Source organism: Leptopilina heterotoma, unplaced genomic scaffold, assembly GCF_015476425.1.
Source record: "Leptopilina heterotoma isolate Lh14 unplaced genomic scaffold, ASM1547642v1 Lhet_27, whole genome shotgun sequence".
NCBI classification, from domain to species: domain Eukaryota; kingdom Metazoa; phylum Arthropoda; class Insecta; order Hymenoptera; family Figitidae; genus Leptopilina; species Leptopilina heterotoma.
The window spans coordinates 1,521,893-1,543,692 of record NW_025110978.1 but is presented as its reverse complement, the minus strand read 5'-3'; the positions used below and the strand labels follow the sequence as shown (position 1 = coordinate 1,543,692).

At 26.1% G+C, this 21,800-nt stretch overlaps 1 protein-coding gene across 2 annotated transcripts in view; it reads right to left on the bottom strand.

Moving 5' to 3' along the window:
• Positions 1-21,800, bottom strand: part of LOC122503824 (protein tyrosine phosphatase type IVA 1) — a 72,441-nt gene that overhangs the window by 32,251 nt on the left and 18,390 nt on the right. Inside the window, exon 1 of one of the 2 annotated variants that reach the window (XM_043614542.1) lies at positions 6,524-6,716. The exons of the other annotated variant lie outside the window; for it this stretch is intronic. The gene's annotated coding sequence lies outside the window, so the exon portion shown is untranslated. Of the gene's footprint in view, positions 1-6,523; positions 6,717-21,800 lie in introns of those variants that run through there. 2 annotated transcript variants of the gene reach the window in all.

Below are 21,800 nucleotides of genomic sequence, written 5' to 3'. Positions count from 1 at the left end.
AATTGAATTTTGCAATTGTATAAATTTTATTAAAATTCCTGAAAATAATTGAATTTTGTCGAGGAATTTTGCTATTCATTTATAAATGAAATGCACTGCAAAAATAAGTGTCTTATTTGATATCTTAAAATAAGATGTAAGATGGAAAAATGGTATCTTACATCTTAAAATAAGATGTTTTCATAACGCGGTGCAAAAAAGGGCACTTTTTTGCACCTTGTTATGAAAAATATCGTTCTGAAAGATTTAATTTTGTCTTTAAAAAAAAAAGTTTTCAAATAAATCGACTTGTCATTTCTGTAAGCAATATTCCTATTCATTTTGAAAAATGTTGAATATTTCGAAAATCCACTCTGTCTCACGAAGACAATAATATAATCGTATAGTAGAGAAGCGAGTCATTTTCAGAGAGATGGTCTTTATCGTTTTATCTTCTCATCTTTTTTTTTTCTGTAATCGAAAAATTCGCAGTGAATCGAGGTATATAGAAAGAGAGAAAAGAGAGGAAAAGAAGAGGAGTTTTTAAAAGAGGGAATAGGAGAAAGTGCAGACAAAGGCTTTTCATTTGACAATTTGAAATAGTTTTGAAATGGTTCCTGGGAATGGCAGATCTAACAGGTCAACCCTTTCCTCCATAAACCCTATTGGCAAATCTCCTGTCATAAAAACTCCGCACACTATACATATATACTGGACAATAGGTCTGCTCATGACCTACGACTATTTCGCATTTGTGAAACTCGTTATAAATGTACCTTACAATTCACACGAGGTTACACTAGGTTAGGTATATTATTATCCCTAGGTCCCCTTTCTCTTTGGTTGAGAGGAAAAAAAAATTTAAAAGAATAGTCGTCGTCTAGACGTGCAGGACTATTAGGGGTCCTACATATATTATATACGCGATTTTAGCGTGTTTCATTGAGAAAAAAAAATGTCTTTGGTACACCTTGAATTTCAATGAATATCTTTGTATATATATATCAGAAAACCTTGAACTTTGAACGTCTTTCGAATGGAATAAAAAGGAAATAATAATTTTATCAATTCTGTTGTACTTTTGGATATAATGTAAAAATAGAATATTTAAGGTTTAAGTGAAATGAAAATTAAGAGTATCTTCATTTTATATTTTTTACTCTTTCTCTTCTTTCTTTTTTTCTTTGCGCGAAATAAAAATAACTTTTATAGTTGACGATGATAAAAATATAACCGGTTATTATAAATTTCATGGTTTAATTAACGTTTGTTTCAGTTTATTTATTTTTGAGTGACTTATTTCCCTTTTTGTTGTTATTTCTTTTTTTCATTATTCCTCTTTATAATTATTCCTTTTTATTATTTTACCTTTTTAGATGTCTGATTAAATTTAAGGCGTGAAAAAAGTCACTTTAGACGACTAAAAATACAAAATAAGTCGATAAAGTTGTTGTCACAAAAATTTTGTTTTGTACATGGCTGACCTTTCAATGATTTCTAATTTCAATAATTTTGTTAAATAAATATTTAAATACTTCTTATTTTTTTCCACGGGAAGTGAAATTTAAAAAAATTCAATTCTAAACCTTTTGAACTTTAATAATTTCTAAAAATTACAAATATAACTCTTCAAATTATTCCTCTTCAATTATTTTCTACAATTTTTAATTAAAATTCATTTCTAAATCTAAATCGAAATATAAAAAAACATTTAATTTTGCTTTTTCTTGATTTCCCGACAAAATTTTGGACTTTTTTCCTGACTCTGAAGAATATTCTGATTCACTCTAAAAATACTCAAAAAAAATTTATATTGCATTTACTTGCGAATTTCTTCAAGTGTAAAATTATTCGAAAACATCAATAATTTCTTTTTTAAATAAATACTCAATCATTATTATTTTTCTATAGAAATTAAGATTTTTAAAAATTTCAAATTCAACAACTTTCAAGAATATCGCTTTCTTCGTGTTTTATAATTAATTAAAGGTGACCGAATGGTAAAATCATTTAATATTGTACATAACATAAGAATATTGTTACTGAAAATTCTTCTAAATTATTTTTATTATTTCAATTCAATTATTTCTAAAAATTGCAATTATTAGTAACTTCTCCAAAATCCAATTATTATCTAAAACTAACTGAGATTAATTTTTAAATCAATTTTTATTGGAACATTTTACGAGAATTCAATTATTATTTAAATGCAAAAATAAATAATTTCTTTAATAATTGAATGTTTCTTAAAATTGAATTCTTTCGACGAATTTTAATAAAATTGTTAAGAATAATTACATTTTTCGAAATTCTGCAATGAGTTTTATTATTTATATCAAAATAATTGAATTATTGCGAAGAATTTTATAAAAAAGTTTCAAACAATTGACTTTATTCGAAAAAATTTATGCAAATTCTATTTTTAATAATCGAATTCCTGTGAAATTTTCAGTATTTTAGAAAATAATTGAATATTCGTGTAGAATTTTGTCAAAATTGTTTTTAAATAATAATTGAATTCTTTTGGGAAATTTTATTAAAATAGTAGAATATTGAAAGTCACTGAATTAAGAAAAGTTTTTGAAAAAAATTAAATTTCTGCGAAGATTTACTAAATTTTATTAATTTTGTAAATAATTAAATTCTTGTGATGAATATTGTTATTTATGAAAATAATTGAATTTTTAATAAATTTTATAAAAATTCCTGAATATAATTGAATTTTATCGAAGAATTTAAAAATTTTCAAAATTGAAACTAATTTCAACAGAATTAAAATTTTTCAAAAAAGTACTTCATTAAATAATTTGTAGGAAGTAATAACTTGATGGCATTTCTTCAATAGAATTAAGTTATTTAAAATAAATTATTGTTAGAAATAGAAAAAATTGTTAAACAAAAAAACACAAAAATTCTAAACATTTAATTTTTTCCAGTACTTTAAATAAAAATCCCTGACTTTTCCCTGAATTCCCTGCTACCTGTGACAACCCCTGTATATAAGTTGCATTTTATACTAAAAATGTGCGATTTCGTTTCAATATTTGGTAGAAAAATCGAAAAAAGTCTCAATTAACTCCTATTTCCAAAAAATTACAGGAAAAATTGTCAATTTTATCCATAAAAGAAAATAATTATTCTTTTTATAAAAAATGATGCCATAAAATTTTTAAATACAAAAATATGTAAAATTGGATTTCAAATAATTCGATATAGTCGGCGAATGCTATTGGAAAATTCAGGTAATGATTCACTACAATTCAGAGCATTTCAAGATAATGCTTGTAATTTCGGACAATAATTCTAATACTTCAATACATGTGAATTCAGCATATTTCAAAAATGATTAATAATTATTTTATCCAATTATCTATTAATATATAATATGATAAATATTTATCTATTTCGAAGAAATTTTACTATCATTTATTTTAGAATAATAATTTATAGATTTTTATCTTTTCACGATTGAAAATATTTGTAAATAACTTCACAGAAAAAAAAGATTTATTTGATTCAAATAACCGATTACTTCACTATCAATTAAATATTTACCTGAATAAAAATTTTTTAATTAAATTAATTAAATAAATTAAATAGTTCAATACATATTTGCTTCAAATGCTGAAAACTGAAATTATTGATTCAAATATACCATAATTGATTTAAATATAAAAATTATTTGATTCAAAAGAAAGTTTGATAATAAACAAGTATAATCGGTTATTTGAATCAAATAAATTTTGTTCACTGTCCCTTTTATTCTTAATTTCTAAATTTAAGGACTTTATAGAACTTAACAAATACAAAAAAAGTTTGTTTTGTACGTTTCTTGCTATTAAAAAGTATATGAACAGATTTTTCAGAAATGAAATTTATACGACCTATCCAACACGAAAAATGCTTGTCCGAACCATATACATTTTTTCCTTATGCAATTAATTTCCATTCAATCATTCTTTCGAAAATAAAAATACTTTCGCATTATCTCGCAAAAAACTCTTTGAAATTTAAAAATAGAACGTTTCCTTTCACTTAATTGATTTTTAAGTAACTGTATTATTAATTAAGAAAAAAAATATTAATTAATCATTTTTTACATAAATTTCAGTTTATGATAAAGAATAAAACTTGAAAAGATAAGAATAGGACAAAGATTATCATCCGATAATGACATTGTATACAATCGTAAAATATTTATAATATTTAACGAATCACTCACGTTTTCCTTCTTTTCGAAAATTTACGATATGGGTAAATTAATATTTACACTATATTCACAACAACCAAGGACTGTATAGTTACAGTAATAATAATAATAATTATAAAACATGTTTTATGCTCGGTGATTAATTACTACACTTCTAATTAGGAGCAATATTCATTTGTTTATTAGACAACGGTTATTTATCACGCGTTCATTATATAAAGATTCTGTGCGCGAAACTAAATACGACTTTGTTTTCTGTCATCATTAATTTATTTGTACAATTGCTACTGTTCATAATATAGAATTTTCAACACTCGCAATAATAATTATTATTATTAACAATTATATACTTTAATTATGATTTCTCATTCTCTTTATGAAGCAGTGAAGCACTATACAATAACTATGTTGTAACAATACTTTGTACGCAATAATTAAATTAATAATTAATATTAACATTAATATTATTAATAATGAATTTTATTTCGTAAAAATTATATTTTAATATTTGATTAATTGTACTTTGTACAATAATTTAAATTTTTTATTTAATTATAATTATAATTTTTTAATAAAAAAGACCGAAATACGGTATTTTAACAAAAAAACAAATACCACTCAACTATCGATTTTTCGAAATATAAAAAAAATTTATTTTTACCAAAAGGTGTACGAACCACAAAAATAAAGAAATTAAAAATAATAAATCAAAAATATTGTTTCAAACAGTGAAATATAAAAATATCAAAAACACACTTTAAAGTGTAAGGAAACAAAGACAGGTTTACTCGAAAATTTTTGGAGCGAATCCAAACTTCTTAAAAATTCGTAAAAAAAAAAGAAAAAAATATTGAGTGGCAAAGTTAAAAATATCCTTCTCCAGAAAAAAATTATTTATCTTCAATTACAGCTTTTTTTCTTCATCTAATTATTATTTTATTAATAACCATTTTTAATTCTTTCTCAAACAAAATTTAATTAAAAATCAGTAATTTAAAGCCAATTTCTAAAAGTTTCGATTTTATTTTTTTTTACTTTTTCTTTTATTTAAAAATTACTTGAATTACTAAAAAAGTACTTATAAGTATATAAATTATCATTATTACGCTCGTAGAGAAACGACGAAACTACTACAAAAATAATGAAAATAACAAGGAATTAAAATAAATTTTAATTAGATGTTTTTGTAAATAAAATATGGAGAAGTGTAATGAAATTTTGGAGCACATTCAATGCCACTTTGTTTTCTAAACTGTGAAATTATTTATTTAATTAAAATATTCAAAGAATTTACGTCTATTCATTTCTAAAAATAATTTTTTAACAATATTCACCAACGTTTTTTTTTGTAAATAAAACCTTTCGTGAAATAATTTTTCTATAAACAATATCAGAGGGAAATACAGAAATTTGTTAGGTAAATTGTCAAAAATCTTGTTTGTTAAATTATTATTATTATTATTATTATTATTATTATTATTATTTACAATAACAATCTTCTTAAAGTTTTAAACGTTCAAATGAACGACGAATATTGTTTTAATTTTTTAAATTTGTATTTTTTATATAAAAAAAATTTTGTTTATCAAAAAAATTTATTCTTGAATAAGTAAATATTTAATTTTAATTATTATTATTTTTTTTATAGTAATTTTTAAAAATATTTAAACAGAAAAAACAATTTTCTTCAAAACTTTTGAGAAAATAATGAAGCTCCGAAAGTTTGAACAAAATTTATTTATTTTCTCATAAAATTAAAATTTTATTACAATAATTTTAAGTCACGAAAAAAACATTAATTGAAAAATGTTTCTAAATGTAAAATTAAATTTTTTAATTTTTATTGCAATCAGTAATTTTAGAAAATATTTTTAATGAAAAATATTTCGTTCATTTGAACGTTAAAAAACTTGTGGATCATAAATAATGTAAGAAATTTTTTTTCTGCTTCAATATTTTTAAAAATTAGTATCTAAAAAAGAAAAAGAATAACAATAAGAATTTAGAATAATTAAAAACAATTAAAACATTTACTTAGTTAAAAATTAATGTTTTTAATATACCTACAAAATAATTTGTTTTTTTTTTTTGTAAAAACACAAAACTTCAGAGACCTCATAAATATTATTATTATATTATTAATTTTTATTATAAATAATAATTATTTATTAATTATTAATTACTTAAATAATTAATTAATTTTCAAAACAAAAAAATTCGGTTCATCCTCAAGGAAAAATAAAGCAACTCTCGTACAATGAAGAATATGCGACACTCTAATAAAAATTGGCAACTCATTAAAAAAGAAAAAAAAATAGACGTAACAATTAATACCTCAATCTCATGTGATTATGCACCGATTTTAGGAGTCAATCACGTGCCAAGGTCATGAAACTTGCCAACAAATGAACCACACTCACACTACACAAAACGTGGAGACACTTGTTACCAAGGGGAAAAAACACTGTTTTAACAAGTCACATCTTACAAATATCTCCAAAAAACTACACCCTCGCTTTCTTTTATCACTCACAAAATAAATTTCAGTCAATTGACCCCTTCTTCTCTGCAGAACAAAATATCCCAACAAACGAATATCAGAAATCCCTCAATTTTGCCTCTCGTCAATTTCAACTTCTCTCCTGGTAATTATTTTTATTAACAGTGGAACTCGATGGAAATAAATGACGAACCACTAGAATCGTTTTGTCGATCATTAAAAAAAAAAATGTTTATATTTTCAGAAAAAAACAATTTTGGAAAAATTCGTTACAAAATTTCCCAAGTCAATAAAGTTGACTTCTTTTCAAAATTGTAAATTTGAAATTACTATTTTAATATAAGAGTATATTTGTTAAAATCTAAATTTTTTTGATAATTTATAAAAAATTAAGAGTCAATTATAAAAAAGAGAAACGAACAATTTACTAGGGACAAAAAGAATAATAATAATCGTGTGTGGAATTTGAATTTCTTTCAACAGTTCAGAAAGAGTGAGAGACAGTGTTCACGGCGTGATGGTCGTATCGAAACTGGGACAGCGGTAGCGACCAGATGAAAATAGCACGGCGTCGAGACGATCCCCCTACGTCCCCCCACCCACTCACCCACCATACCCCAAACCCCTGCCCCACAATACCCACTTATATATAGTAGTGTCGAACCTAAGCATCACGCTTCAATCACTAACCCGTGGTTTCAAAATGACGTCATATAAACTCTCAGCAGACAAGGTGAACTCTATCTAAACTCTCCTCTCTAAGTTCAGCGTTTGCTGATAACAGTTCACAAACATTTCTTCAATAATTCCAAATTTTTAGAAAATTCTTTCATTTTCAATACGTACATGAATTTACGAAAATTTCAAAATATTTTCATATTTCAAAAGAGGAGGGTCCCTAAAATCTATATTCCGTCCCTTTCAAATTTTCATTTAAATTATATACAGTACCGTCCGCAATTGTCAGTCCACCCATTTTTAAAGGAATGACAAAAATTTTTTATCATAAAATTCATGAAAACTAAAATTTTTTTTGGTTTATATTTTAAAAGACGATAAAATTTTGAAAAGAATAAGACCTTACAGAAGTCATTTGGCCAAAATTTGTAGAAGATATTCCTAAAAATCGTCATTTTCCATGTTTTACAAAAATTTAAATAACTTCTAAAATAATGAACGCTTTTTAATAATCTTAGGCTTATTTTAAAGGTCTTTTTCTACGGAATAAGAATTACTTATAGGCATTAACCTGTCATTTTTAACTTGGAATAAGCATGACGTCAAAATTAGACAAAAAAGTTGGAAAAATTTGAAATCAATTTTTTGTACTAAAAACTATTCTAGAACATATATAAAACATGATATGGTGTAGATTTTTCAAGAAAATTCAATAAAAATATATGTTTGAGTTTCAAAAATTATTTTTCTTTTAATAATATTATTTCAAATTTTTTGAATTTTTTTGTCCAACTTTGACGTCATGCTTATTCCAAGTTAAAAATTACAGGTTAATGCCTATAAGTAATTCTTATTCTGTAGAAAATGGTCTTTAAAATAAGCCTAAGATTATTAAAAAGCGTCCATTATTTTAGAAGTTATTCAAATTTTTGTAAAACATTGAAAATGACGATTTTTAAGAATATCTTCTACAAATTTTGGCCAAATGACTTCTGTAAGGTCTTATTCTTTTCAAAATTTTATTGTCTTTTAAAATATAAACCAAAAAAAATTTTACTTTTTATGAATTTTATGTTAAAAAATTTTTGTCATTCCTTTGAAAATGGGTGGACTGACAATTTCGGACGGTACTGTATATATATTAAAATGTATTTCACGGCAAATAAAAAGTAAATTTTTAAAAGTTTTAGGTGAAACAAGCTTTTTTAAAAAAAATTAACCCCATAGATCAAAAAGTGATTAAAATTTAAATTTTTTAAAAATTCGTTCACCATATTGAATCTTCCACTTTGAATTTGTAAATTTTTGCCACAGATTCGTAATCAGCGACCCTAAAAATCCCTAGATACTAAGTTTTTTAAAAATTCAATAACTTTTAAAAAATTTGTTCGCCATATTGGATCCGCCATTTTGAATTTTTAAAAACTAACATATGATTCGTAATCTGCAAACTTGAAAACTAGGCCTCGGATCGACTAAAGATGAGCAAAAAAAGTCGCTTTAATCGATTGAAAATACGTTCAAAAAAAAGTAACGTTTTTTTTAAATTTACCCCCCCCCCTTTTTTTTACTTTTTAGGTTAAAAATACTAAAAAATACGATTGTTATCGAATTATTTTATATGGAAATTCATTTGTTTATTTTTCTAATTATAATTTCAAATTATAATTTTTTAAAATAGAAAATTAAATAAAATCGTCATGATTTAAAATTAGAAAAATAAACAAATGAATTTTCATATAAAACAAATTCAATAACAATCGTATTTTTTTTAACATTTTCAACCTAAAAACAATATTTAAAAAAATGCGACCAAAATATGTAGTACAAATCAATTTTTTGATTTGGCAACTATTTTCTAGATACAAAAACATATTTTCTACAAAGTTACGGATGAATATTAAAATCTATCAATTTTTAAGAAAAATAAAAATTCAAAAAGGGTCAAAATATTTCCTGACCATTGAATTCGTTTCAAGAAATTGCAATTAAAGAATAATTTTTTTGAAGATTTAAATCATTTTCTCAATATATCGTTAAAAATGTAACTGAACCCTCCTCTTAATAATTTTACAAAAGTTTTTAGAAGATTCAAATATTTGAATACAAAAATTCAATTTTTTATAATAAGTGTAACTGTCCTTTTTTTAAGTTATTAAAGTATATTTTAAAAAAATTATAATAAAGAAATTTTTAAAATTAATTTTTTTTTAAATATATTTTTAAATAGTTTTTGAAAGATAATAGTTTATCAATATTGAAAAATTGTCTATAACAACAATATTGAAATTTGGTAAATTCTTTAAAAATAATTGAAATTTAGTAAAATGTTTTAAAAATAATTGAAATTCAGTAAAATGTTTTAAAAATAAGTGAATATTTGTAAAATATAAAAACAAGAAATTTTTAAATATTTTAATTTACTTTGTTCGAAGATACAATTGAATATTAAAAAATTATGATAAAAAAATTCTAAGAATTAGGTTTTTTAAATTGAACCGAAATTTACAACGTCAAACCTGACGATTTTCAATATTGTTTTTTGGAAAATAGTCAGATTTGACGTTGTAAACTTCAGTTCAATTTTTTTTTTTAAATATTGTAATATAATTTTTCGAAAATAATTGAATTTTAAATGTATTGTTATAATTATTTTTGGTAATAATTAAAAAAATATTGTCCAGAGATGAAAATTTGAAATTTTTTTAAAACATTTTCGTACTTTTTATATTTTATTTTTTTATATGATTTTTATATTAAATACATATATAAATAAATAAAAACTTTTATAAATCACAGATTGCAATAAAGATTGTAAACTTAAATTTAACAATTTAAAACTTCATAGGTAATTAATTTTTTTTATACGTGACTGAAAATTAATATTATTAAGTTTTAATTTGAAGAGGAAATACATAAATTTCGTTTATTTGAACGTTTAAAACTTTTTTTGGAACATGACAAAGTGGAAAGAAGATAAAATGCGAGATAAAACAGAAAGTTCAATCAGTGACATTGAAAATGACGAAAAAAATTTAGTTTTGTGACACGACACGAACAGCTATTATGATAAGAGAAACAAAAGAAGGTTCAGGTTGACATAATTTTAATAGTGACCTTTAGGAAAAATAATTTTCAAGGCCGAAAGAATAAAATTGAAAACCAATATTTCTCAATTTCCTGTTATTTCGAAATTTTAATACTATTACAAAAGAAAAATTCTTCAGTGTTAAAAAAATGAATGGAGTTGAACGTTCTTAAACCCTGTGGGTTTAAAAACAATAAAAAAAGAATAATTACAAAACTTATTCAACTTTGGCCGCTAATCTTTATCGTATTTTAGAATTTTTCCCAAAATTTCAGGTCAATCCGTTTACCCAGGCGGAAAAGTCGGACGAACGTCGGAGTTTACAACCGGCTGGGATCCGCGCCCGTACAGACCGCAAGTACCGACGGTCTGTACCGATTCGGATCTGAAAAAGCAACCGGCGCGGTACAGATTATGCTCCGACTGTCGGAACCGTCTTCCCACTATTGTCAGTACTGGCTCGGAACTGGATTTCTTCCGCCGGCGGATCTTATTCTTCTGCGGCGTCGGAAGAATGACGGATATGTTGAGTCTGTACTGGCTCGGTACTGGGGCGGATCCGACTGCGGATCTCATCATTTATTGTCACATTATAAATTAAATAATTATTACAAGCAATTGCATTATTTTAGAAAATAATAATTATTAAATAAATCTAATCAATATATTAAGTAATTATTTATTGAGACTTTTTTAAAAATTAAATAATTAAAACAATTCGTTATTAATTAATATTATATATTATTAATTAACATTAATATTATTGAGAATTAATAATAAATTATTAATATTAATAATAATATTAATTAATAATATCTCAATAATAATTGAATAATTGTTTCTCAATATAATAATATTGAAGGTAATGATATTAATAATTTTAATTAATATCTTAATAATAATAAATTTATTGTTATTGATATATTATTAATTAATATTAATATTGATAATTTATTATTAATTCTCAACAATATTAATGTTAATTAATAATATCTTAATAATACTAAATTTATTATTATTGAGATGTTAATTAAAATTATTAATATTATTACGTTCAATATTATTATATTGAAAAACAATTATTCAATATAATATGTATTATATAATAATAAAAATATAACAAGTTTCTTTTTTAACGAAATATTGAAATAGTCCTAAATATACATTCAATAAAGTATTGAAAATATAGCGGTATCATTGACGCGTAGTAATTCTGCAAGTTTTATTTGAGCTAGTGACACTTGAGAGTATTTAAGATTTGAGAGTCCCATGCGAGCGTAGCATAGTGGTTAGCGTGCGAGATTTCGGTGCGTAAATATTCGGTTAGGCGTAGGTTCGTACCTCCAAGCGTTAGGATTTTTCAAATGTGTATGTAATAAAAAATTGCGTTTAAGTGTATAAAAAAATAAAAAAAATGTGTAAAGTGAACTGTCAATGAATTGTCATTAGTATTTATCTTTTGCAATTAATTATTATTTTTTTTATTGATATTTGTTGAAATTATCATTTGGATCCGACCCGGTTGTCAGTCGGTAGAATGCCAGCGCTCAGCTGGCTATTAAATGAAAAATCCGCGGTCGGTAGAGTGCCAGGTCCCAGCCGGTTGAATTATGCACGGAACGGCTTCTCCCGGCCGGTCAGCGGGCGGTAGAATGCCAGTTCCGAGCCGGTTGCCAGCGCGCTCCTGGCCTAGTCACTATTCGGTAGAATGCCCGTTCACATTCGGTTGGCAGGCGGTTCCGAGCCAGTACAGTTACACCGGCGTCAGTACGGGCTAGGATCCGCGCCGGTTGGAAATTTCCGCCTGGGTAGTAGTTTAGAAAAAAAGTTAACGAACAGAAACTGCATTCGACCAAAAATCTCGTCGAGCCACTGATTATTACCCCTCCACTTTCCTCTTAGTAGAATCGCCACCTGTCGGAGAGACAGAATTTCGGCGCGAAAATCAAATCCAAAAAAACCGAAAACACACACCATGAAGAAATATTTAATTAAAAATCAATTCAATTCATAAAACTCAATAATTTTCAAGGGCGAAATAAAAGACAATGTTCAATCAGTGACATTGAAAATGAAAAACAATTGAATGACACGACACGAGCTGTGATTACGTAAAAAAGAGAAACAGAAAAAAAGAATTCAGGTGTGAGGTAATTTTCATAGTGACCTTTAAAAAAAGGAACAATTTTCAAGGACAAAAATTGTTATTGAAACTAAATATTTTTCAATTCCCCGCAAGATTTCATATACTTTTGAAGAAAACCAATTGTTATTATATATTTACCTATTGTGTATTGATGGAAAAACATATTCGCAACATATATAAATATTGAAACAATATCCGCGATGCTGCATCGCATGTTTTGAATGCATATTTCCAGATGGATTTTCATGGCACGTGGGATATAAATTATGTGATCGTTTGGTATCCCTGACAATCACTGGGTATCTCTGACTCTGACATAAGGTCAAGGTTTTTCGAGTATCGGATGGCGGTCACAATGTAGTCTCGAGGGTTAAAAAAAATAACAAGGTTACTTTTCTTCGATCGTCTAAAGACATTGAAAACTTAACAACTTTAAAGAAGACTCAATACATATATATATAACTTCCCATTTTATATAAATAAATCAATTACAATTTAATTGCATCTCAATACCGACCATGTCAAATTAATAAGTAAAAGGAACTTTTCTCATCAACTTTTTATGCCTTAAAAAATTATACATCCGGGAGTAATTTAACTTTCATCATGTCATCTTATATTAGTTTCTCTTCTAAAAAAAGCAAACCGTTTTTCTTTTTTCAGAAAAAAAAATTAATCTTCAACATGCAAAGTTTTATTTTTAGAATAATTTTATGCGCATTTTTACATTCTTTTTTCGAAATTAATATCTTATCCCTCTTTTTTCCGTTTCGCGCAACTTATTTTTCTTTGTGCGAAAATTGAGATATTGAGAATATACATCTTTTCTATAGAAAATACTTTTTTTTTTTTTTTAATAAAAAAGATGCCTTTTTCCAATAATAAGCCATGAGTTTGTATAAACAAAGGAACAGGCGATCGATTGCTTCAAAAATAAACGCAAGGACTTGTGTGGAATTGCACACTTAGCCGGAAGTTAAAGAATGTTCATGGCGTGAAAAAAAAGGTAAGGGACGAAAAGAAGAATGGGAAATTTTCTCTCCCGTCCGCGATCGATCACTGCGACCACTCATATAACAATTCATAAAGCTCATTATCTACGCTTCGATGATCATAAATCTAGTCTCTCTACATATATAACACATTGTCAATTTTCTTTTTTTTTGAAATATTTTCTGCCCCGAAAAAAGGGACAATATGTTTAGAAGACAAAAAAAGAGAAAAAAAAATAATTTTCAAGATGGAAAATGAAAAGTATATTGAACTTGACGAGAGGCAATTGGCTTTTTCCGCGGAGACTAAAATAAAAACGTACAACGACGATGAATGTGAGTGATTGATAAGAAGTGTCGAGAGGTTAAGAGGTGACAAGTACTTTCATTGAACTCTTATTTTTCTCTCTAAACCTCCATTGATCAGATCGTTTTTATCAAAAAGAGTGCGAGAGAAAAATAATCTCCTTCCTTCTACTTTTTCAAATTTTTAATTCAATGTTAACATATAAAAGTATCAAATTGCAACGATTGATACTAAAAATATGGATCAATTGAATTCAAATTTTTGGTATCAAAATATGATCGAGTTTAAGTATTAATTTGATACTTTCAAGAAAACTGTGTTTCCAAAAGCTATACAATTAATAATAATAATAATAACAATCAACTGAACATAACTTTAAAACTTAAACCCTTTTCTTTCTAACAAGAATCTTAAAAACCTCTTCGTTTCGAAAGAGCAAAAAAGAAATCCGAGGAGAAAATAGAAGAAGCCAAAGCAAACCGAATGTCCTTCTTGAATTTTCGTCCTCTGAATTCAATTTTTTGTAAAATAGAAAAAATAAATCTTGTTTAGAAATACTTTTCAAGATATTTGCACAGCTTCCTATTCTATTTCATATATATAGAAAAAAAAATTTATTTTCATTTTCAATCTTATGTCAGTAAATAACAATTTTTTTTCTATTCAGAACCAGTTTAAAGCAGAAAAGAAATATGAGTTTGACATTTTTTTTGTAATCAAAGTACTAATATTAACGAGAACAACATATAATACAAGAGATCCAAATACTGAGTATGATGATATTTATTGCGCGGATAGATTTATAATCTAAAGTTCAAATTTTAAAAAATAGGGTATTTTTATGACGTCAAACACTAATTGTTTCCTGATCTCGTAAACATTTCAAAAAGCCTTGACATAAAACTATAATTTCACGGTAATTGATAAAAAAAATTTCGAAATTTCAAAAAAGAAGGTTTGTACAAAGGCTTTTATGCTGCGATTTACTTGGCAAATATAGTATAGTAAAATAATATTACAATATTTAACATTCGAAGAATGGAAAAGAGAATAAATAATTAGATTTTACTATTCACAAATAGCAAAGAAACGAATAAAGTAACTTTTTATTATATACTTTCAGAAGAATACCTAACTTGTTACGAATTGCTGCACACATTTTGTCAAATTTTACTATTTCCGGAGTAAATTTGAGTGAAAATTACTAAATTGTACATTGATCATAGCAAAATTTACCTATTTCAAAAAAACTAAAAATTGACCAAAATATGCAGAAATTTCACAGACTTAAACTTAAAAGTTTCAAATTACAACGAAATAGTGCCAACAACGTTGAATCGAATTATAATTTTACCCAAAGTATTTTGGTATCAATATTTGATTCAATTTAGTACCAATCCAGAGTATATTTTACAATATGATTTAAGTAATTTTTACTATTTCCAATAAGTAAAAAACAAATTTGCCCAAATTTACTCTGGAAATATATTTCCAGAGTAAATTTGGGCAAATTTGAAAAAAATATGTGTTAAATTTGTTGCGTGTAGTTTTCAGACGGTGTTGTTTTAACACAATTTTGGTGTTATTTTAACCCCATTAAAAATGTATATTCATTTAACACCCTCTAGTGTTAATTTAACACGCTCTAGGGTTATTTTAACATCAATGAAGTGTTAAAGTCACACAGTATCGGTTAAAAATGTTGGGTGTTGTTTTAACACTACTTTTAGTGTTAAAATAACACTTCTTTTTTCCTGTGTAGGAAAAAAATTCAAGAAATGTAAATTTTCCAAAAAGTTTTGGTTTTACTTTATAGATATAATAAAATTTATTTTATTTATTTCTTTTTCAGTATTATTATTTTACCTTTCCATAGTCCGTAAATTTACTAAATTTGTAATCAAAATTTTTATTATTATTATTACTAGAAAATCTTCTATTATTTTCAAAAGAAAATTTCTTTTTTATAATAATTTGAAAAATTTATTTTCAAACTATTAAAATTTATTTTGAAAATAACAAATTTTAATATGAAATTGTACAATGTTATTGAAAGAAAATTTAACCAATTTCTATACAAAAATTAACTGTAAAAATTGTGAAATTTGCTATTCAAAATCATTATTTCGAGAGTAAATTTCATAAAATTCGAAGTAAATTTTTATTAAAATTCGTCAAAAGAATTAATATTTTAGTGAAATTTATTCCGGAAATCGTACAAATTGTCAGAAATTCCGAACAGTTTGGGTTTTACTTTGTAAGTAGGTAGTAAAAGTTATTTTATATTTTTATCTATATATATAAAAAAAATTTCTCACTTCAAAAAATTGGAGAAAATAATATAAAAAATTTGGAAGTTTCAAGAAACTAAAATTTTTCCAAAGTTTACAGAAAGCAGAAATTTTCAGTTTGGAAAAAATTTCAAAAAAGGGGGAAAAGGGAAGAATATGCGCAGGATTTTAGATGTTTTAGGGTATTTTATTAATTTAAGGGGATAAAAATAGGGCAAAGAGGAAAATAGGGGGAATAGGTATATAAATATAAGGGGAGTAAACTATGATTCCTGTGATTAGATCTAACAGTTTTACTGAAATTCTACTAAAAATGAAGAAATTTTCTCTAACAATTAGCAAAATTCCCCTATTTGTTATTATATGTATATATATAGTTTCTCATTAATTCAGATTTAGACGAAAGAGTAAGTCACTTTACTTATTATTCTTTTCTTTTCGACCATTTTTATTATTTTTTCACAAAATTATTCATTTCTTTCGTACTATTAAATATGTCGCACAATAAAAATAATTTTTTAAGGAAAGACATTTTTTTATAAATGACTCAAATGTCATTCCGTGTAATATGATTCACACATGCAACAATAATAAACTTTTATTTTCTAGTTTATATTGCATATTATTACTCAGCATTGCATAAGATTGCAAAGGATCCCTCGTCGTCGCTCTAGATCTCATCGATCGCGACTAGAAAAAAATACAAATGTCAAATAAGTGTGAAATAAATTGCGATGAAACATTATAGTCATCATCGTTCATCTAAAAATGTTCGCGTTTATCGTACTCGCAGTTTTCAGGTGGCAAACAACAACTCGACTGGGGGTCAGGCACATTGAACTTGCGCGAGATATCTTTAATTATACTTCTGAGATAATTTATGTTACGCACCAAGTTCTTTGATAAATTATATTTCTTATATATATACCGCTTACAAATTTCATATATACATGTGTAGTATATATTCCAGAAAATTTGAATATCAACATTTTCTTATCAAACAAAATGAGAGAGTCATTCAAGAAAAAATTTCTAAAACTTTATCAATTTTTGTTCGTTTAATGTTTAATATTTAAGTTATAAAATTGTGTCAACTTGAAATGATTTGATAAAAAAATATTCATGTATATAGTTGCCTAATATTAATAAATTACGTCCCTGAAGTTTGACTATTTTTTTTAAAGAGATGAAATTGTCGCTAATTACAATTCTCATCTCGACGCTGAGCATGGACGCTAACTTCAGGGGCGTAATAAATTGAAAATAATTCTATAAAGGAAAATAAATTGACAACATTTTCAATAATTTTATATAACAAAAGTTTTTTCTTCCAAATGAAATATTACTTTCAATTCGATTGAAATTTTATACACAGAGAATTATATAAAAAATCCATTGTTCTTTCCATGAAATGATTTTCCTATTGAATCAGTATAAAATTCTATGAAACGCCATTATATGAGTGAATTTAGTTTTCCATCACTGTTTGATTTGCCTACAATCATGTCCCACTTTTTAGCAATATATCGAAGGCGTGGCGGAGAAAGAAAAATTAATGTCCTCTCTTTGTATATTTTTACTAATTAATAATACACACCCATATTCATAAAACCATAGAAATACATAAATGTGAATTCTATATATATTCTCCAGGGGCGAATTATATTAAAAAAACGTTCATACAATTTTTCATTACTTTCAAATACGAAATACCGGCTTTTATATGAATACAATCTGAAACATAAAAAAAATTACTTTTCCTAATGAAAAACTAAAAATGTAGTTCTTTATTTTGAATTTATGGAGTTAAAATGAAAAATTTTATTCTAAATTCGTGACAACAAATTTTATAATTGAATTTATGGTGAAATTATCAGGGAAGAGAGAGTATATATAGTATACTTTATAACTTGAAGTGTATGAATTATCGATTTATTGAACATCTAAACCTGATGGAACACTATAGTTATATACAAAAGATTCTAAAACAAATGTAATTTCGATTATATCAACAAAACATTTTTTGTCCTCATCACCGCCGTTGCGTGTATATATTTAATAAATAAAGTAAAATAGCTTTTACTCCTGTGTGGTAATTTTTCTGAAATTAACCTTTTTACTGGCACACATTTTGAATTTAATTATTATAAAAGAGAGTCCTTAGTCAAAACAACGGCGAGGTGATGAGTTATTATGTTTAAAAGTGACTTTTAATTAAAGGAAAAGCATCATAATTAATTTTCAATTTTACGAGAGGGAAAGAGAGATATACTTTTACTTTTGTTGCATCAATAATTTAATTTTATTTCCATATCTATATTGATTTATTGATTAGTTTTAAATTAATAATTTGCATTCATGGAACCAATTAAGTAAATTGAATCATAATATAAACATTGTATAGATGACTATAAAAACTCTGAATATTTTTTGTATTATTTGTTTCCATTTGTTATACTTATTTTCTTTTATTTATTTTTTAAGTATAGCATGATAAATATTTGTATAATAGTAGGAGTATTAAATATAGTATAATAGTACTGCAATGAGGACAAAATTATTCTCATTATAGTAATTATTATAGAAAGGAACTTTATGCTTTTTATCAAAGATTCAATTTTTATACTACAATTAGGGACAAAATTGTCCTTATTATACTAATTATTACAGAAAAAAACTTTATGCTCTTTATCAAGATGATTTATGCTTTCAAAAAACTTGCAAATTTGACTCAATTATTCCTTAATGGAAGTAATTCAAAGTAATTCCATAATTATGCTCTAAGAAATGTTTTTTAATACTTTAATTACTGCATTTGGCAAACGTTTTCTTTATTTACTAGTACATGTGCTTTTCTTTTTTATTTACTAGTATTATAGGTAATAATAGTAAATGAAAAAAATATAATTATGTATATGATTTTTCACATTGAATTTAAAAATTAAAACGTTATTTAAGAATCAATATTGTTGCAGTGAATCAGTGATCTATAGACAACATGCACCCAAAATTTTAAAGACAACCCGAACCGATCTAATCTTACTATCACAATGTTTAAAAAGGCTGATTTTATTCTTTTTCGATAATATTTACAGAATTAACTAATAATTAACTTGTAGAATTGCATTACATTTTATAAACAAAATATTAAAGAACCTACTACTAGACAACGAGTTTACAAATTATGCACCATATGTCGCATTATGCTTGAAAATTTTATAAAGTTGTGCCTCAAGTTATAAAATTATGCAACTTTTGCTCAATTTGGTTGTGCTTTTTTCAAAATAAAATTATACTTTTTAATACTTTTGTGAATCGCAACTATTATTATTTAAAAAATACAAATTTGATACAAATTTTAACACTGGACAACAATTTTAAAATTTGTGCTTCTTGGCATTAAAGTTCCTGTCTCACTTCACTAAAATTTTGAACGTTCAAAATGAAAAAATTCTGTTTTTCGGTTTAAATATTATTTCTAAAATTACTATACTGAATTAAGAAATTAAGTAAATTTAACATTTACTTCAGCAACAATTAATTTTTTCAATACCCAAAAATCAAAATAATATTCTTTAATATGAAGCTGAATCCGGCACCCACTTAATTTTCGAAATTGAATTTTAACCTTAAATATTTTTTATGAAGCTGAAACCTGCACCCGCAGTTATCAGCATCCACTTAATTTTTCAAAACTTATATTGGTTTTCGACAAAAAAATATTTAACTTTAAAATTTAATTTCCAAAATTAAGTAGGTACCGCAGTTTTAGCTGTATTTCTTGAAAAAATTAGAATTAGTGATCACAAATTGAGTAACAAAAATATCGGCGTTCATTTTAGGGATCTCAGTGTTATCAGAAAAAGTTAGCCTTAGCACTAAGCAACAAAAAGAAAACTTTTTTCTGCGAAACAAAAAAAATCGAACAGTTTGTTAAAAGGATTTTAAATTCAAACTGTTTAATGGAAAATTTCAGAGTTCTAGGAGAACAAAAGCACCATTTTCTTCACTAAAAACCCCCAGAAAAGCAACTTTTGCCGCTAACTTCAAGGGTCTGTGGGTATCTTCTCTCTAATGAATAAAAAATCCTAATAAATAAATCCAAAGCTTCCTACAAACTCTAAAATTCTTTTTAACTAGATAAAAGAGACACTCAGGCGAAATTGAAGAAAAAACTAAAAATATTGCAAAAAATCAATAGAGGAAGTCAATATAAATAAAGAAATACAAGATACCCAATAGTGTGAAATTAAAATTACTTGGAATTGTTTTTTTCGCAATAATCCTTTCCTGCTTTTATCTACACCACCCACACACATACTTTTTATTTTTTTTTCTCTCCTTTACCAATTTCCTAATATAGAAAACCAATCTGTGTCGAGAGTAGCACGACCTGTTGCACGTGTAAAAAAGTATGCATATATACGGTTCGCCTTTAATTTTTTAGTATAAAGTCGAACGTGCAGAGGAAAATCCCTTCGGAGAAATGAGAATAATGCCTCTTATTCGATGAAAAGAAAAATCAATTTTCCTTTTAAATAGAATTATCGAGAAGAATATTTTTCCACGTTTCATTTCTCAAGAGCTTCATATCATAAATATACGTTCCAGATGCAAACTCAATATAAATATTTAAAAACCATCTTTTAATTATTTGAGCGAAACGAAATGAAAAAGACAAAAAAAATTGAGTAAAATGAGAAGTTAGAGTCGACGCTTAGTGTCAAAAATTACTTTTCTTTGAGGGGTTCCGATTGGAACCTGATTGTTCGAATCGAAACAAGACTTTTTGTGCGGCCTCGAACAGAACGAGTTCAAAATTTCCGTCACCTATTTTTAAGAATAGCAGTCAGGACCTGCCTGCCTGCTGTTGATCAACAACAATTTTTATTACAATTTAGCATTTCGTAATCGATTCCCATTTTTGAGGTAATAACTATGAGGTGAGGCTTTCCGGGACTAAGGAACATTTATAGATTCCTATCAAGACATAGTGGGGCCAAATTAGACTCAAGTGGGCCCACAATTCTCGAAGTGTTTTATCCGAAAAAAATCATTTTACGAAACATGGGAATAATTCTAATTTTACAGTCTACCAACTATCCTACAACAATTAGTTGATGACATCAACCAGATGTTAAATTTGCACAACAATAAACAAAAGGGACTAGACAAAAGGGGGCTTAAAACTAATTAATACGCAAAGAAAATGCTTTAATTCTCGATTATGTATTGTCTGATGAAACATTGATCGTGGGCGTTAGAAGTTCGCGGATTTTCAGTGACGTCATTGTATATCCGAGTGAGGTCACAGAGCGCCGACGCGCCCCTTTTTCTGGGGGAAGCAAACGGTACGCTGACCTTTTTGTCGCGGGTTGGTAGCTCTGCCTTAACTATATACACACATATTCACCAACAACCTCCTCCTCCTCGTCGTCGTCGTCGTCGTCGTGTCGTCGTGGGTTGATGCTGCTACTAGTGGTGGATATATGGATTTCCTCGATAGAGTCCCTCTCTCTTCCTCTTTTACACTCTTTCCAGCATTTTCCAGACAACCAAGAGAGGTTGAACGAGCCTGCTGCTCGGGACATCGAACCGCGAGGGGTCTT